A 6066-nucleotide genomic window follows, 5' to 3' on the forward strand; every position below is an offset into this window, starting at 1 on the left:
ATGAGTTGGGTTGTAGAGAGGTTAGTTAGAGCCAATCTTGGGTGGGTAGGTAGGTAGTAGAGTAGTGCTAGAGTCAAAGCTTGGCAGGATGACAGTGGAACAGTGTGTGTGGGAGTGAACCGGTGTGTCTGCCTGTCTCTGGATCCATCTCTGTCCCCTCCTTGCATCCACAGTCTTGAACCAATGTTCCCCCTCTGTCCCCGTTAGGGAAACAGGACACTGTGTCTGCCAGAATAGGTAGTTCTATTCTCCAATTCCGCTCTCAGTTGTCCTGTAATATTGGGATGACATGCCTGATGAATCCTGCCTTATGGGAAATGTGTGTTAAAACCCCTAGGACTGTCCCACGTGTTCAACCATGTCATCCTTTCACCCAACATCGTTGAATTCAGAAATAAGAGTGTGTTGCCAGAACAGTGTTTCCTAATTCCTCACCAGGATTCTACTCAAAATGCATAGTGAAAAACACTTGGTATACTACATGCTAGTAATTTCACATAAGGTATGCTAGTAAACTGCCTTGAAGCTTACCCCTAGTATAAATTTATAACCACATAAACTGTCTATACCTAGGAATGAGTTAACATGTTTGTCTTAGAGCTCTCTATGTTTATACATAAACTATCATCTGATGCAAACAAGAGCTCCACTCAGTCTCATAAGTAAGGCCCAGCAATAGGGGGAGGTGAAGCCCTGTAAAATGTGTAAAATAATCTTCTTGGAGACATGTGACACTGAATAAACTCTTCATCATGAATAACCCCTTCATAATGTTTACCAATTATCAGTGTCATTTGCTGTAATGCTCTGAAATGAACTCTGGCCATTCTTTCCCACGTATCACTGAAGCTTTTGGAGACCACAACCATTCCCATCTTAAAAATCCCTATAAAATTCCACCTCCATGAAGCCTTCCCTGATTAATTCACTCCTAGTCATATCAGCCCAACCTGCCTCCATTAGCACTTTTAAAAATCCTATTAAATACTTTGTTCCAGGAACTGGATTAAATACTGGAATAAATACAAGTTAATCACGTTGGACACATTCCCTATCACACATAGGGCTCATAGTCTTAATCCCCATTTTACAGACATGGCAAATGAGGCACAGAGTTGCTTTGTCACTTGCCCAAAGTCACACAGCGGACAAGTGATGGAACTGGGATTAGAATCCAGGTCCTCTGACTCCCCGACCAATGCTCGTTCCACTAGACCATGCTCCTTTTCATGTATTTTACTTCTATCCTCAGTACTCAATTTCAAATGCATATTTTATCTATTTAGCTGTATATTCTTATTTGTTCAGTTATTTCATCCTAATGGATATGTACTGCTTTCTGCTTTATCTTTGAAAGCATGGGTGTGTGCTTTTTCCTTTAATAATTATAATTATAAAAATATTAATAATACTAGCACTTGTTAAGCACTTACTATGGACTAAAACACTGTTCTAACCACTGGGATAAATAGAAGTTAATCAGGTTGGACACAGTCCCTATTCCAATTTGTACTCACAGTCTAAATAGGAGGGAATAGGGTTTTAATCCCCATTTTAGGTAACTGAGGCACAGAGAAGTAACATAACATCCCCAAGGTCATTCAGCAGACAAGTGACAGCTGGGATTAGAATCCAGTCCTCTGACTCTCAGACCTGTGCTCTTTCTACTAGGCCGCACTGCTTTTCTTAGTATTGATTCAAGGGCTTAATCCAATGCCTAGCCATTAACCATATTTATTGAGCTCTTACTGTGTGCACTGTGTACTTGGGAAAGTCAATATAACAGAGTTGATAGACCTGTTTCCTGCCCACAGTGAGCTTACAGTCTAGAGGGGGAGGTGGACATTAATATAAATAAACTTTGGCTATGTACATAAGGGTTGTGGGGCTGAGGGAAGGGTGAGTAAAGGGAGCGTATCCAAGTGCAAAAGTGATAGGCCTTCAGGCACTCAACAAATTTGGCTGATTGACATGATTCCAGCAAAACTTGAGACTTCAGGTTTGACCACCCATTCATTCATTCATTCATTCATTCATTCAATAGTATTTATTGAGCGCTTACTATGTGCAGAGCGCTGTACTAAGCGCTTGGAATGTACAAATCGGTAACAGAGACAGTCCCTGCCCTTTGACGGACTTACAGTCTAATCGGGGGAGACGGACAGACAAGAACCCAGACTTCACTTAGTCCCCGTGGGCAACCCGCAGGGACCTGGTCTTTGGGAGAAGGAGGAAGATGTGGATTTAATACATTTTTGCATTTTTCCCTGGTCAGACTGTGGTCAGGGTTCTAGCCGTCACCTCTCTGACTGGGTCCAGAGCATCCTTAGGGTTGTGTGGGCCTGGGCAGCCTATCTTCAGCTTCAGACAAGATGGCACTTGAAACTGGTTTGCATATTGATGTCATGAATCCGTTAACTATCTTACCCCAAGGGGGAAGTTGATTCAGCCTCCAGGGAAGCCACTTTTTTAGCATTTCTTGTAGTCGGTCTACTGTGGTAAGCAGTGGAAATACTCTGAGAAATGATGAGAAGCAGCATGGCCTAATGGAAAGAGCATGGGCCTCAGAGTCAGAGGACTTCAGTTCTTATTCCAGCTCCATCACCTGTCTGCTGTGTGACCCGATGCAAGTCCTTTCACTTCTCTGGGCCTCGGTTATCACATCTGTAAAATGAGGATTAAGACTGTGAGCCTTATTTGGGACAGGGACTACTATCCTGTCAATACTCCCATCGATAGCTGGTGACTCTCAGGTCCCTCCCCTTCGTGGCTCAGTGGAAAGAACCAGGGTTTAGGAGTCAGAGGTTATGGGTGCTAATCCCAGCTGTGCCACCTGTCAGCTGTGTGACTTCGGGCAAGTCACTTAACTTCTCGGTGCCTCAGTTACCCCATCTGTAAAATGGGGATGAAGACTGTCTCACGTGGGACAACCTGATTACCCTGTATCTACCCCAGCGCTTAGGACAGTGCTTGGCACATAGTAAGTGCTTAACAAATGCCAACAACATTATTATTTTCTCTTCACCCTCCCTCTCAAGCTCCTCTTCTAGACTATAAACTCCTCTTGCGCAAGGAAAGTGTCTTCTAACTCTGTTCTACTGTGCTCTCTTGAGAGTTTTGAACAGTGCTCTGTGCCCAGCAAGTGCTCAATAAATACGATTGGGTTTATTGGTCCATTCCCATTAGACTGTAAGCCCGTCAAAGGGCAGGGACTGTCTGTATCTGTTACCGATTTGTACATTCCAAGAGCTTAGTACAGTGCTCTGCGCATAGTAAGTGCTCAGTAAATACTATTGAATGAATTCCCACCAGATTAAAGGAACATTAACCAGGATGGGGCAATTCTGTCAGGCCTCTTAGTGTGACTCAAAATGAGACTACATTCAAACTGGGGTGGATGGGTGCGTGTAGAGGGGAGGGGAAGGCAGGGAGAGGGAGTGTGGCAGAAAATTCTAACCAGATAAAAACAACCTAAAATCCTCCCCTTTAACGTTTTGGGCGTGAAGAAACCCAAAACTCTCTTTTCAGACCCTGAAAAAATGGTGTTCAAGGCTCCCTCTTCTGGCTTCTCAGCAAATGCTTCTCTCGGAGTTTTGCCAGTTAAATGCATCAGGGAAAAAAAAAACGTTCTGTCGTGACACACTCTATGCAGCATGGAAATAGCCATTCAAGCTAATTAAATGTTGTTAATTTGAGCGCCATTCAAAATACAGGAAAAAAATGAATCAATGTTTGCTGGGTGGAAAAAGGCTATAAAGCAGTAAGTAATGAAAAGTTTTGTTTTCTTTTAATTTTCTCCGGGAGCGTTGTAAACAGAGAATTTTTTTTTAAGTCCATAATAAGGTAGTTGTCAGTTGTTTGATGCTGCACAAACATTTATTTGAAAAACAAATTTTAAGAAGGCAAACAAAACCTTGTGGGTTTTTTTTTTCTCTTCTTTTGTTGGCAACGTTTTGGAGAATATTTGCTTCCCAAAAGGTCCTGGACTCAGAGTCTTGGGAATCAGTTCTGGAGTTTATCCTTTAGAGAGGAGTGGAATGAGAGTTCAGTTAGCTCTGTCTGCTAGGGCAATCCAGTTTCCCCCTCTCTGAACTGGGCTGATGAAGGAGAGCAGAGAGGTTCTAGTTGGGTTGTCATGACACCCCCAGCCATCTCTATCTGGACGTTTTTTCTCATCAGAATCCCAAAGCACTGAGTGTAGAATCTGATTTTATGATCAGAACATCTGTCTTCCAGAAGCAAGCGAACAATTTCTGAAGAAACATCTAGGAGGGCAGACGAGGGGTTTCTTTTCTAAAAGGGGCTAAATGTTTCTGTGAAAGAGATAACTAAGAGGGAAACACGGTAGAACACTCTCTGGTGAAGGGAGAGGATTCGGGTTGCACCCCCTAGAATTTGAAATGAGTACATGAGTTGTAAATAATTTCCTGAGTCATGAGGTTTTAGAAACGAGTAGAGCAAAACCACTTAGGTTGTGAGCCCCATGTAGATCGGGGGCAATGTCAGATGGGGATTATTCTCTAGCTACTTCAGCGGTCAGCACAGTCCTTGGCACCTAGTAAGCGTATTTACAAATACCACAGTTGCTAAAGTCGGAAACTCAGTTCATTTACTTCAAAGGGTAGGAATCGAGCAGGTCCAAAGGAATGGGATAGTTGACTGGCTACTTCAGGGACAGTGACCATTCAGTAGTTCTGTTTTCAATCTTGGGGTGCTTTTACTCTTAACTTCCCACTGTATAAGCCCATTCAGGCACCAGAATTGCTCACGTGCATCTGAAGGCAGTGTGGTGAATTCTGTCCACTCATCTGCCAGATGTTGTACCTAATAGGAAAGAAAAAATTAACTCCATGATGCTCCTCCGCGACTTTCCCGTGGACCCCTGTCGGGGAAGCCATTTTGGCCACCCTCAAGTATTCCGCTTTGAAAAGTTGGGAACACAAAGCCCAGTAATTAACTGGGAGTTTTAGACATGCTTGGCTCCTGCAGCATGCATTGTTGACACACACTAGAATTTGCTAATTGTAGTCAGCTCTAGAAAAAGAATGTGATGAAGAGGGAAGGGGAGGGGGCCCGGGGGGACTAGACGAAGCTGGATTTAAGGCTAGAAAGTTGCAATACCTTGAAGCTTGAAGTCCCCTGAACGGTTTTTGTCATTGAGGGGATACTGTGGGGGGCAGGGGAGGGGCGCCAAAAGGAAGGGAAGAATTTATCCTTCATTCTAAATTGGGGCAGGGCATTAAGGCCATACATCTTTAAGTTTAAAGCAGGAGCTTTGGTATGACAGAATATCAAAGTGAAAATTAATGTCCGCCACTTGTATATGGTCTAGACGTTACTTTAGAGAGAAAACAACAGGAGCGAGACGAAGCCATACATATGTTAAATTCACATCAGTAATAAAGATTAAGTAGAAGTTAATAGCATCCCAGTCATGCTTGTGGAGGTAATCTCCTTTCTGAAAATTCAAAATTAGATTTGGAGGATCGAAGCAAACAGGGGGTGAGACTTTGGCGTAATATTTTAATCAAATTGTCATGAATGAGTGGATACAATTAAGAATTCTGTCAGTCACAGTGCTGAGCCCCTTTTGTTAGTCAGCTGTTGTGAGGGATGCATTGGGGCATCGTGGGTAGAGATTAAACTTGACCTTTCCCAGGATCTTCATTTTTGACCCTCTGGCTAGGCTTTGCCTGTCAGATGGCCATTTTTTTTTTTTTTTTTTTTTAAGACGCAGGGGATGGGGGAGGTAGAGGTTAGGGCCAGACAAAGGATCTGTTTTTCACAGAGATGGCTGGCCTCAGAACAACTCACTGGCAGCTGAAAAGTGTTCCTCTAAATCTCTTCTACGATTTCTCCTGGAATTTACTGGAGGCAATTTGACCAAATGTTTGCGGGGATGATACGTGTGTGCGCGTATGAAGCATATATATATATTTAAATTGCACCAGGCGAAAGCATGCTCAAACTCAGGAAGTCTATTTAGGTTAACATAGTTGACATATATTTGGTAACTTTGCTTTAATATCACTCTGGGAGAGCTACTTGGATTTCCAGCTGTGTTGA

The sequence above is a fragment of the Ornithorhynchus anatinus genome, chromosome 1, assembly GCF_004115215.2.
Source record: "Ornithorhynchus anatinus isolate Pmale09 chromosome 1, mOrnAna1.pri.v4, whole genome shotgun sequence".
Lineage (NCBI taxonomy): Eukaryota > Metazoa > Chordata > Mammalia > Monotremata > Ornithorhynchidae > Ornithorhynchus > Ornithorhynchus anatinus.